Below are 13,431 nucleotides of genomic sequence, written 5' to 3' on the forward strand. Positions count from 1 at the left end.
AACTGGCGAGCGGCGGAAGCGGGAGGTGCCCGGATGTGCGCGGGGACGGGCCCCGGGAGGAACCGGCGGCCCCGAGCGGCGCCCGGGCAGCGCGGAGCGAGGGATGCCGCGGGTGGTGCCCCGGGAGGGGGCACTGGAGCTCGGCGGGGCTGCTCCCGGAACGCCGCGGCACCGCGGAGCCCTCGCCCCCTCAGCGCCGGCCTGAGGCCGAGATGCTCCGGGAGGCCGGAGAGGCGACTCGGCACGGGCAGCTGCTGCCATGAGTGTGTCTTTTCCGCTGTCAGCTGTGAAAGGAGGTTCTTCTGTGCCCAGGGATCCCTCCCTGCAGAGCTGCCTCCAGTTGTGGGGTCCCAGCATGGAAAGGACGTGGAGAGAGTCCAGAGGAGGCACCAGGATGATCAGAGGGGAGAAGCAGCTCTGCTGGCAGGAAAAGCTGGGGGAATTGGGATTGTTCAGCCTGGAGAAAGGAGGGTTTCAGGGTCACCTAAGTGCAGCCTTCCAGTACCTGAAGGGAGACGACAGGAAAGCTGAAGAGAGACTTTACAGTGGCCTGGAGTGACAGGACAAGGGTTATTGGTTTCAAACTGAAAGAGAGTGGGTTTAGATTGGGTATTAAGAAGAAATTCTTTCCTGTGAGGGTGGTGAGGCCTTGGAACAGGTTTTCCATAGAAGCTGTGTCTGTCCCACCCCTGGAAGTGTCTGGGGCCAGGTTGGATGGAGCTCAGCAGCCTGGTCCAGGGGAAGGTGTCTTCCCACATCTGGGGGTTTGGAAGGAAATGACTCTTAAGGTCCCTTCCAACCCAAACCATTCTGTGATTCTATGACTCAACACTCTTTGCTCTTAACGCTGACTCTACAGGCACGTTGTTGTGTCTGTTGACATTTCTCGACTACTCATGGGATTCTTGGGAACTGCCTTCAGCTGCAGTGGTTCTGTGCTTAGGCAACAGATGCAGAAGGAGAAAATAGATTTTCCCACAAAATGGCCCTTTTCACTCAGCAGTTCCGCTTTGCAAAAATAGTTTAAAGGGAAGAACATTATTCTGTGGTAAAGCGTGGTTTCTTATGTGAAAGAATCACGTGGAGGTGACAGAGACTGGTTCCGCTTGGTGTCAGTAGAGGTGGTGTTTAATAGGGAAGGAAACAAAAGAGCAGAGGTAAACAACTGTACACTGAGTAGAAGTTTCTTCAGAGCAGCTGCTGGAACTTGAAAGAGCCGTTTCTGCTCTAAGGGAATCTCAGTGGAGAAGGGCAGTATAAGCAAAAACTCTGTAGAAGCCTGACCTCTTTCCTGAGAGGGTATTATTTTAATGTATTTCCTGCCTGTATATGTACTTTCTGTTTGTTTTATGTTCAAGTTTTAGTGTAAAACCCTTTGATTTCTAGAAGAGTCGTACATCTGGGAGACCATTGTAACAACAGTTCTTGTCAAGTTTAGTTTCTGACTGCACCTAAATCCACGTAAAACCAGTCACTCTGCTTGTATCCCAGTCACCAAGGGTTTGCTTTTTGCTTCAATGACCCACAGTTGTCCTCTGCACAAAGGCAGCCTGTTACAATAGTGCTGGAAAGCTTCCAAAGCTGCAACTGGTAATTAAAGTCACACCCTGTCATGAAAATATGCACCCTCCAGACCTGCTTAAAATTCAGGCTACAAAAATGACACCTAGTGCGATCACCTCTGTATTTGCAATTTTGTTAAGAATATTTTTTGTTCTTTTCTGTTCTGTTTTTTTTGACCTTAAGGAAGCTCTGTTGAAAAGGGGGCAGTAGTTTGGGTTTGGTTTTGTTTTTTTGAGGAGGGATATGAAAAAGTATAAGAATGCATATTTAATTTCTGGTCTGGTGCTGGTGTTTTGGTATCCTTGAAAGATGCTCTAATCCTGAAAAGATTCATGTGGTGCAGATAAATACATCATTTTATTTGGCTGTGAAACACATGGTGGTGCTCAATCCTAATGTTACCAAATGCAAAGTGGCAAAGTAATTTGACTAAAACCATGTAATTACAACTCAAAAGTCCGAGCAGCACAATCTTTGTACTGAGGAAAGTGTTTCATGGTGGGACTATCTGGGTTTGCACTGTGGTAAATTAGCAGGGCAAGGAGGAAGGAAGAGCAGTGGGAAAATTTGAAAGCAAATGCACGTTCCCTTTGACCTTGATGTGCACTGCTACATCCTGGGATGCTGCAGGGTGAAATAAAAGAAGTGGCTGCATGTCAGATTGATGCCTGCTGGCTCCCTTCCCGTGCCTCATGTTCACATCACGCATTTCTGATCCTTTTGTGCAATATGCTCCTGTGCATAAGTACTGAAGCCCGGGAGCTCATCTCCTAAATTGTTGTTCATGCTGCATATAAGAGAGCAAAATTCCCACTAGCAGCTCTAGGAGACGCTGGGTAAGAGTCCTTTGAAACCATCATTTAAAGCTGAAAACTGTGGGAACCTCAAAAGCTTGCTTTGAGAATGAAGAGATTAGATCACATCTCTGTGATAGAAGGGGTTGGAAAGCAAAATGTGATGACATTGCAGGACTGAGAGGTGCTAAATATTTGTTTATTCAATGACTTTAATGGGGGTGAGTCAGTGCAGATGCTAATGTGCTGTGCTAATGTGCTGCAGACTATGAAGGGGCCAACTGCACAGATTTCAAGATCTTGAAAGTTTTGGGTTGGTTTTTTTTTTCCAAATTTCTTTTTGGTTCAGAAAACTCACTTGAATATGCACCAGTATTTCTACCCCACTTCTAAACTGAACCTATATTTGGAAAAAAATCTAGAGCAGAGCCCATATTCTCCACTAAGAATAGAATAATCCTTAAAATACATTTTGGTACCGGTGTATTTTACTCTTGATCTGTTTTGCTTTACCCCTAATCCCTCTTTTTAAGATTTCCTATGATACTTTATTGCTTTTTCCCAGTCCCCTTTCTCTGGTTTATAATTTGTTCTAAGCAGGTTGTAAAGGCAGCGATGTCTGAGAATGCTGAACTCTGCAAGTCCGATAGCATCCGAGTGTGTGCGTCCTCCTGCCCTGCTCACCCCCTTTGGTGCAGCAGAGCAGCCAGCGGGGTGTGCTGGACGCTGCCACCCCTGTGCCCCAGAAATGCAGCATTCGAGTGCTCCCTGTGATTCTGAGTCACGGTGACTCCGGGCACAACTCCGAGCGCCGCGTTCCCAGATTTCAGCAATGCTTCAGGAGCTGCCAGCTCGGTTGGAGACTCGGAAATGTCTCCAGTTGGAAGTGAAGCACATTTTCAGGTTATCACTAATACAGTCTCTGTTTCAGTTGCTTTATCAGTAAAGGGGAAGTTAGAATATTATTTATGTAGTTTCCTTACAGGAGGTTTGTCAGGATTATTTAGTGAATGTTGGCACTGAGAGATGCTATAAATACCGGAGGCTTGTTCCCTTGTACCATATGATTTTCCACCTCCTGAATGCAACTGTTATTCTTCTGCCACTATTCAGCCCAATGATTTTTATTTTATTTACTTCGATTCTTTGTATTCTAGATTGTGCCCCACTGGCAAGGGATCTTGGGAAAGAACTGTGATGCTTTTGTTCACCAAACAAAACCTGATTCATCCCTTTCCTTACATCACCACACAGCTCTCCAGCTTCCCAACACAGAGATTGCACTGGCTTTCCTTTAGGTACGTTGAAAATCACAGCAGCTGTTGATGTGTTTGGAGTCAGCACTGTCCAGCGTTCTGAGAGGGGTAAAGATACATGTCATCAAAGAAGAGATTTAATTATCAGTTATACTGCAGGAATGGTTTCCTGAAAAGGGCAAAAGCAAGTAGGAGATTTAGAAACCAGCTGAATTCTAGAAAGAGCTCTGAAAAGCAGCAGGAATGACAGGAAAAAATAGTGGATGATGTGAAGCTAAGTGATGGCAAGAAATTTAGGAAATAGAGTCACAGTGAAAACCAGGAATTTTTGAGATGGGATTGTAGAGATAAATCAGAGATAGATGCTCTGACTCTTGCCATTGCCCAGTAATGCTCCCAATTTCAGTTTCTGGGTATGGCTTTCTGCAGGAATTAAAGTTTAATTAAAGTTTATTTGTTCCTTTGTTTAGTGAATGGGATAAAACTGCAAGAAGGGAACACAAAGGCTTTGGGGACTGGCTGCCACCAGTATTATACATGAGGAACCAAATTAGGTTGCACAGGCAATCTTAAATTTTGCATTAGTTAACTTTTTGTCCAATAACCTACTCATTAAGACATTCCTTTGCTTTTGCATATGTATGTATGAATATTTTTTGGAACAATGGTTTATAAAAAGCTTCTAATAAAACTGCCCATGTTATTGTCCACCTTATGTATGCAGCGTCCTTCCACGTCAGCATATTTTGCTGCTGTTTGAAAATTCTTGTGAGGGATTTTCTTTGTAAGCAGTTTGGGGTGCTGGCATGTGTCCATCTGCATGGACAAATCAAGCTTCCACATTATCTGAACTCTGAGAAAGTCTTTTCAAAGTTTTAATGAGATGTCACCATAAGCGGTGCCCTTCAGTCCTCAGTTGCTGATCACTGAAATTCTGGAATCCAAAGGCCTTTGTTGATAATGAGAGATGAATAATCACTGAGTTCAGAATTCTCAGCCACCCAGAGTGAGATGCAGGAGAGGCTTTCAAAATTCTGGAGAAATGAAGCAGAAAGTTGAGATGTTTTTAAAAAGCCGTGCCTGACAAGACAGTAGTAATGCCACATACCTGATCTGCTCATTAAAAAACCTTTGCTTCTGTGAAGTAACACATTTTCAGAATTAAATGCTGAGAGAGGATAGAATGAAATAAATGTGGGGTTAAGTTCCTATTGTTTGCTTGCAAATTGAAGCAAGAACTTTATAGTACTTTCATGATATAATTACTTCTAAAACAATATTAGGTATTTCCACTCCAGCTCCTGTAAATACCTGTTGCTCTGTCCGGCTGTGAATTTGTATTTGTCTCTCTCTGCTGCTTGCTGCCTTCTCTCCCAAGCAGCACGGCAGAGAGGTAAGACTTAGAGATCACCCCAACCTCAGTCAGCACTGAACCAAGCCCACAAAGAATAGACGAGAGGTGACTCATGATTTTTTTTTTTTCCATGTATGGCATGAGTAGACAAGCAGCCCCTAGAAATGGAGCTGAAATTCTTATGCCTTATATGATAGCTGGTTTTTATTCCCTGTGATAAGAAGTAGGGTACTGGCGAGGAACAGGATGCAGTTGTGAGTGGGCTGAGCCAGAAGAATGGCGTGGCTGGAGACTGGTGAAGCTGTTTTTCCATGTTCTCTGCAGAAATCCAGGGTTTGGAGCAGGGTTTACCCCAGGTACAAGAAAAGGATTAGGTGATAGTGGCACGATTAATAAACATATGTAAAACAAGAGCTGCAGACGCCTGTGATGCAGGGACCTGGTAAGTGACAAAGGAAAGCCACTGCAGAGAGGAGACACTGAGCAGGTCAGAGAAGCCCTGTGCAGAAGGGGCTCAGTGAACCTCCTAAGCCTGACCAGAACACGGAGTGCTTGTAAGTAATAATCACATGTGGGTGTCCTTTGTTTGGCTGGATCCACAGACTGGTTCTTTCGAAATTGAATTTAGGAACCCTTGCATAAACTGATAAACTAAACACTTTTCAGTACAAAGCCTCCTGGTTTTATTTAAACTATTAAAATCTGAAGCTTGTAAAAAATGGTGCTGAGCTGTTCCACGGTACCTGCAAAGGTTCGGGAGACTCCTGTCAGTTGTGCCATTTGATCTCCTGCCTGCTGTATTCTGGAGTGACTTGGGTTGAGAAGATTGGCCCAGTGTGAACACCAAATGCACCATCTGAGGATGGGCATGCCCAAACTACCCTTTTCTCCTGGTGTTTTGAAAACCTTCAGGTACTCAGACAAAGTAATTTTGCAAAGCACAATGCGGACAGACACCCAAACCTCTTATTTAATGTCTCTGCTTCACAGAGTTAAAGACGCTGTGTTGAGGTATTGTTAATACCTACATCTGTGAATGCTCCAGTTCTCATTAGAGATGGAAGGAAAAAAGCAATTACTAAGTTGGCCAGCCCAACCCTTGTGAACTACAGGATTTTCCAGTTCAGTGTATTCCCTCATTCCTCACCGCAGCAAAGTTTTTTCCTTGTCATGTTCCAGACAATGTGGCTTTGTATTTTTTTTTTTTTTTTTTAAATACCAAGGTAAAAAACATTACTCCTTTTGTGTCAGAATTTTTTCCATAGCATTTAAGAATGTGTTCTAGGGCTTGGCCATGCAACCCTGACAGAATGAGTAAATATTGATGAGACTTTCCACGCAAGGTCTGTGAGCTGCAAAGTATGAAGCTATACTGTGTTGGGCTGGGCTGTGAGGGAGCAGCCCCTGGGTCAGGTCTCCAGCTGAAAAATGACAGTGCAATAATGCAGAAAATCTGGTGCTTTTCTGGTTCAACTCACAACGAAGGTGACTGGAGGCTCTGCAGTACAACACTGGAAAAAAACAGTCAGCCTCAGTATTTGAAAGTAATATAGCACTTTGTGTCCCACAAGGCCAGTAAGGAGTATTATTAAAATAGCAGGGCTGCCTTTTAAACATCTGCTCAGACACTACCTCAAATTTTGCTGACCGACGTTTCTGAGTCATCTTCCAGACTCTCAGCTGCCCTGGCGAGTCCGCACGTCCCGAGAGGACCCAAACCCCTGCGCTCCCATCGGAATTTAAACCCCAAGCTCTGCCTTTTCAGGTGTGTGGGCGGGCGAAAGGGTCCCGGCGTTATGGACAGAACCCGCTCCCGACGGGGAGCACTCTTCAACCCAAATCCCGGCTCTTTCCACCCAAAACGCCGCTCCGCTCCCTTCGCCCCTCACGGGCAGGTTCGGGGCGGGGGCGGGGGAGCGGCTCCGCGGGCGGGGCCCGCGCATGCGCGGAAAGGGCCGGCGCGCGCGCGCAGGCAGCGGGGCCATGGCCGCCCGTCCGCGGGGCCGCGGGGTGTCGGCGGCGCCCTGAGGCGGCGCGGCGCGGCCATGGTGCCTCGAGGAGCCGCTCTGCCGCCGGGCACCGAACCGCCGCCGCCGCCGTCGGTGTGAGAAGCGCGGAGCCACCGCCGCGCCACCGGGGAGCGGGAGCGAGAGGAGGAGGAGGAGGAGGAAGAAGAGGAGGCGGCGGCGGCGACCCCGCGGGTTCAGGTGATTCCCGCACGCGCCGCCTCAGGCGCGCGCACGTTCCCGCGGCGCCCCCCCCGCCCGCCGCTCCCGCGCGTGTCCGCGCCGGTGCCGGGGCTCCCCGGCCTTGCCTACGCGCAGCCCCCCCTCCCAATCCCCGCTCCTCCCCGCCCTCCGCCCCCCTTCCCCTCCCCGCTCCCCTCCTCCGCCGGCGCCGGCAGCCGCCGGGGTTACTGGAGTTCAGCGGGGCCGGGCAGGATGCGCGGGGCTGCCCGCGGCGCTGAGCGCGGGAGTTGCGCCGGGCCGGCAGTAAGCGTCCTGTCGGGGAGCGCGGTAGCGGAGGGTCGCGGTTCGCACGCCCGCGCCTGCCCGTGCTGCCTGACACAGCCCTGACACAGCCGCTGGCTTGGCCGGGGAGCTGCGGTGCTGCCTGCCCTGCCTGGGGTCGGGCTCTGCCCTCCGCTACCCGCAGCCGGCTGAGCATCCCCCGGCCCGGTGCCGTCACGGCTGAGACGCGGAGCGGAGCCGGGCACCTCTCCTGGAGCCGGGCCCTGGAGCATATGGTCATGCTTATGTAAGGAGCAGCCTGCCCGTGGCGTGGAGAACAGGGCTCTTTCCATCTTCCCTGCTTTATGTCATGTCAGTCGGTTTTATGAGACCTTCTGCAGCCTTTTAAAATAAGGTTTGTGATGGGAATTTTCATTTTTCTTCTGTGCTCGGGAGTAGTTCTGCGTTCCAAGTATACTCGTGACAGATGGAGCTCTTAGAGGGATTCTTACCTTCTGGTTGTGCTGCCTTTTTGGGGGTGTGTGTGTGGGACCTGGTGCATAAATAATGTGATTGGGGGAATAAAGTGAAAAAAAGGGATTTTTCTTTTTGCGTGTGTAATGCCGCAAGTATCAGCAAATGAAGGAGAATATTAGAAGCTATGGGTAAAGTATACCAGAGGAAAGTGAGATTTGTGTAATGTGTTTGTCTCATAAATATTAGCCATTTGTGAGCTCATTCAGTATACTGTTTTTGAAATCTGTAGGTGTTGCGGTATTAATTTCTTATGCAGTTTTTAGTACAAGAGTTTCTGTTGAATTGTGTTTCAGACTTGGATACTTTTACATATATTTCAGTTATGATTTGTCTGTATTTGTAGTATGTCTGTAGAGATAAAACCTGGGAGGAGAAAAAGTAAAAAATTATTAATTACTTTTTGATCTTTCTTGTACGGCCAATGAGGATAGATTTAAATACGGAAAAATATACTTTGTTTAGGTGAGTGCTCTAAGCTATTGCACCCCGTGACTTTATTTTATCTGTAACCTTGGCTTTTTATTGCTGGTTATCTTAGATGCAAGGGGAACTATGTATGAGACACTATCTTTTTTGTTTCGAGTTAGCTTTAATAACTGGTAATCAGCTCTACTTTTTGAGTAATAATACCACTAAAGGATTTAATGAATTGTTAAACTCTTTAGGATTAGGAAATGGTTGTCTTTGTGACCACCATTATGTAGAAGGCTCATCAGAAATCTTACAGAGCAATATAAAACTGCTGCTCATCCAAAACGAGGATTCACTTTGTTTACATCAGTCTTGAGGAGCTACTGATGTTAGAGCCACTTGATTGTGATGGAGACATGAACTGAGCAACATTCCTTGGAAGAAATACCGGGGAATTCCTTCCTTTGGGAGAGGATGGGCAGAGATCGGTATCTCAGTCCTGTTCAGCAGCTGGAGCCCTTGCTGCAGATGCAGAAAGGTTCATCATGCCACTGAGCTTTGAACGATGGGTGTGTCTTGGAAAACTCTGTGAGCCTGCTTGGTGTTTGGTGTTGTGCTCACACAAACCTTCTCTGAGCTGTTTGCTAAACTTGGGTCAGTTTCCTCCTCTTCAAACAGTGCAGATGGCTCCTCTTCCTCTCCCCTGGAACCCATGTGGTGATACTCTTCGGAATCCATTTTTAGCTCCAAATACACCTGGCAGTGTTTGATGTGGTTAGAGTGGGCAGTTCACCATCATTTTGCTTTTAAAGTGTATATTCAAGTCCAGTCCTTCAATGTGATTCATTCCATTCCTATTTCCCTGCCCTTCCAGCATCTCTCATTTCAGAGAGGCCCTGCTGCTCTGTAATTAGTCTCATACTTGGGAGGAGCACTCAGAAGTGGGTACTTCATCTTGAGGAGTTTTTCTGGAAGAATTCTTGGTTGCGTATCTTGAGTTTGAGCATGTTTTAAAGGGAACTTTTCTGGGTATTTCCACCGGGCGTTTGATATTTCTGTCAGGCGAGTCTGGTGCTGCAGGAAGCTGAGCTGCCTATTTCACAGGCCTTGAAGCTTTATTTGCATGATTCAGAAAACAGATAAGGCAGCAGCATCGATGGAAACTTTATTATTGCTGACCTAGAGAAATTTTGACAGTCTTATTTTCCATTTTAACTTCTTACCAGTCTGGTACCCAGTTATTGTTATTGCAGGTTTTAAACATAGACTGTGTCTGAAATGGCTAAAAATTGACTGAGCAACTGCTGAAGATGAAATATACTTCATCCTGTCGTGTGGCTTCATCCTGGTAACACATTTGGGTTGCAGGGTTTTTTGTGAGCTTTGCCTGTGTGTCTGGTGTTCCTGGGATCCAGCTCTCTGGGGTGGGATGTCACTGCATCATCCCGGGCTCTCATTAATGCTCGGTGTGCAGCTCCTCTGGGTATTCTCTCCTCTGCAGAGGCGCTTTGGGATTGCTGCCCAGATTTTCTCAGAATGTGCTGATACAAATGTGGTTAGGCAGGCTCGTTAGGTGTGGGCTTGCAAACACGGCTGTGATGGCAAGAAAAAGTGCTGAATAACTGGTTAATAAACCAAACCTTGAATTGGTGAGAAACCGGCGAGCCAGAAATTACCTCGGAGCAGTTTAGTTTGTTGAGTCAACCTAGGTTTTCTTCTGAAGATTTTAATTAAAGGTATTATTAATTATATTTTAATTTTAATGAATTAGCTTGCTGTCTTTCAGGTTCCCATCTAAGCTGCGATCTCAAAACACAGCAGGCTCTCTTAGCGTGACTGGGTTTGAACTGATAGTGTGCAGGCAGAGCGAAGATCCCGTAGGAATCCACGGAAGGAAGGATTTTGCTGCATACCTGGTGGATTTGTTAACCTTTGTTAACATGTGTTAGTCCCTCAGTTCAGTTCCTTTGTCTTACCTGCTCATTATGAAAAATAAAAGCCACTGGATGTTTTACAGCCTACCTATAAATAATATAATGCACTTGCTTTATAATTGAGAGTGGGCTGAAACTGTCCATAGTGTATAAATGAACTCGAGAAATAAATCTTTCAAGAAAACTTTATCTTCACAAGCTCTGTGATATATATCTTCATTTCCTGGGTTGGTTTTCTTTCCCCTCATATAAAATTTGCTAGAATTAATGAAAGTTGGAAATGTAGATTATTTTTTCTATTCTCTGCAATTAACCTTCTGTAGTTGCTTTTGTTCATTTTTAATATGCCTTTAATGTGAATTCGTGTTCACTGAAGTCCCTGTGAACAGAAAAGAGTTTGACCTAATTTATTTTGCAGTAACATTTGCTTTTGCGAAACACGTGAGGTGTTTGGAATGGTTAACCTTAGCTGTGCCACAGTTCACAACTGAACGGGTCTTGGATGAGTAGGAATGTAGGAATTACTGTGTTTTCTAGGTAGAAATGCCAGTTCTTCAGGCACACCACTGCAGGAGCTGTATAGCAATCCATATTGTTAGACCAGATGGGGAAAAAAGGAGGAAAAATATAAGGAGAAAAAAAAAAAAAGATTGTTCTTGTTAACTGCTTACACAGCAAGATCGAGCTGTCTGTTTGCTGAGTGACTCTCTCTAAGCCTTTGAATGGAAGGCTAAATACTCTCTGGTTATTATTTGAAATTTTTGAACTATTCCAGTGGTGTGGCACTGAGCATTACTGGGAGCAGGGACTGGGTGCCAGTGCCGGTGTTGCTCTGCACGTCTGCAGTGCCAGGGCTTTATTCCTGCTCTTGGTATCTTGATGGATCTGCCCTTCTCAGCAGAAATCTTTGATTGCTGTCCTTGTTAGCCAGTTTAAATTGTACAGGAGCAAGGCAGTCTTTTCCTTTCCTTGCCACCGTCTGCAAGGGAAAGAGCCCTTTTGATGGATTGGTGACTCATGTACTCTGAGTTCTTGGTTTGTTTTCGGATTTTTTTTTTTTCTACAGCATCACATAAGGACGTTCTTTTCTAAGTGTGTATTTGATAAACCTTTTCATCTTGTTCCTTCCCTTTGCTTGCCTTTGTTCTCTCCCTCCCAAACTGATGATAAAAGGTCTGAGTTTTTGAAGAATGGGATTCTTCTGTAATTCAAATTCCTTTTGCTCCCAGACCAGGACAGGTATAAAGAAGGGAGTGAGTGGGTACAACCCAGCTGATGGGTCTAATTTTAGTTGTTGAGCTGTGCCACTGAACTCTTCTACAGATAGGAGTATATTTTGTATTTTGTTTATTTTTAAATTTCTTTTTCCTCTTCAAAGTCTGTGTAGCAGAGTTTACCTCAAAGTAAAACAAAAGGTTTTCCTGGTGATATTTTTAGTTTCAGAATCTGTTACTGAAAAGTAATCTAACGTGGAAACTAAACTAAACAGACCAGAATCCACTTGTTAACGGATGTATCCAGAGTAACTAGAATTTCATAGATGTGAGAAACAGAAGTGGAAATTCTCTCCTTTGGATTTTAGTCAATCTTGCCAAGTATTTTAGGTTGTGATACTGTAGCAGAATGAGCATCTTGCTCACAGATGTGAGGCTGAATGTTGCAGGATCAAGTCTGGTTTTGAGGTTCTGATCTTGACTGGAATTACTTACTGTGGTGATTTTTGGTGGCAATAGTCTTGGAATAACTTATATTTGCAGATATTCCAGTTTATTTCTCTAACTGTTAGATAATTTTATGATTAATGCTTTCCTAAATGTACAATCTTTTCTCTGTTAATGTAATTTTGTACCTGTTTGCATAAATGGGTGCAGATTTTTGCTGCCCCTTGTGCTGCTTTACCAGGGCATATTTTCTGCCTGTGATGTGACGGATTTATATTTATGTTGATGCAGAAACAACAATTACACTCGTTTAAGTGGCAGAATTCACAGCTTCAGCTGAAATGGCAAAATTTTTTGTTGTGAAACTTCAAAACTTCAGAAAGAAAATTCTGTGAAAGGGAAAATGTGTGTTATCTTTGAGAGGGTATGTGCTGTGTGATCACACTCAAGATGGTCTGTTCTGCTGATGGAATGAGCTTGGGACAAATTGAAGGAGTTTTTTTCTCTTTTTTTTATTTTTGCCAACTCTGCTGTTTTCTTTAAGGCAAACCAGGAATATGCTTTTGACAAAATGGGTGTGTCAGGGAAGAGAGAGGTTTTTGAATCATAATTGTTACAAAACAAAAATGAACAATTCATGTTCCATGAACAATCGTTATAACGGGGATTTTTTTAAAAGGCTATTTTGGCCAAGTAGCACAGCTTAGGATTTGAAAGCTGAAGTTCTTGGTCCTGGCTTTTGCTGGGATTGAGTTAATTTTAGTAGCCGGTGCAGTGCCGTGTTTTGGATTTAGTACAAGAATAATGTTGATGGCACACCAATGGTTTAGCTGGTGCCAAGCAGTGCTTACTCTAAATCAAGGACTTTTCAGTTTCCTGTGCTCTGACAGTGAGCAGGTGCACAAGGAGCAGGGGGAGCTGGGCAAAGGGATATTCCACACCACAGCACCCCCTGCCCAGTGTATAAACAGGGGGGGATTGGCTGAGAGACAGCGATTGCTGCTCAGGGACTGGATGGGCATCGGTGAGTGGGGGGCAAGAAACTGGGTTGTGGCACTGGTTTCTCTTGGGTTTTAATCCCCTCTCTCTTTTTTTGTTGTTACCTGCCTTTCATCATCAGTATTTTATTTATTAAAGTGTTTTTATCTCAAACCAAGGTTTTTACCTTTTTTTCAGTTCTCCTCTCCATCCTACTGGGAGGAGTGATGGTGAGCAAGTGGCTGTGTGATATTACTTCCCAGCAGGGGTTAAGCCATTCCTTTTCTCTCTCCAATTGGGAGCGGGGAGATGTTTGAAATCACAGGAAAAGAATTTTGAAACACAAAACAAGTGGTTCCCCAGTCCATGTTTTGGCTTTGTAGACAAGTGACCTATTTTTTTTTCTAACGCCTGAGCATCCAACAACTCCTGTCATCATCATTTATCTAAAGGTTTTAGAGGTTTAACGTTGTGGTTGTTTTTTTGTTTGTTT

At 45.1% G+C, this 13,431-nt stretch overlaps 1 protein-coding gene across 2 annotated transcripts in view; it reads left to right on the plus strand.

Moving 5' to 3' along the window:
- Window positions 1-7,039: 7,039 nt before the first annotated feature.
- Window positions 7,040-13,431, plus strand: part of RNF145 (ring finger protein 145) — a 46,173-nt gene continuing 39,781 nt past the window's right edge. The window contains exon 1 of one of the 2 annotated variants that reach the window (XM_040078420.2): window positions 7,040-7,174. The gene's annotated coding sequence lies outside the window, so the exon portion shown is untranslated. Of the gene's footprint in view, window positions 7,175-7,678; window positions 7,833-13,431 lie in introns of those variants that run through there. The other variant, XM_040078421.2, reaches the window with a different exon arrangement.

Source organism: Hirundo rustica, chromosome 14 (genome assembly GCF_015227805.2).
Source record: "Hirundo rustica isolate bHirRus1 chromosome 14, bHirRus1.pri.v3, whole genome shotgun sequence".
Taxonomy (NCBI): domain Eukaryota; kingdom Metazoa; phylum Chordata; class Aves; order Passeriformes; family Hirundinidae; genus Hirundo; species Hirundo rustica.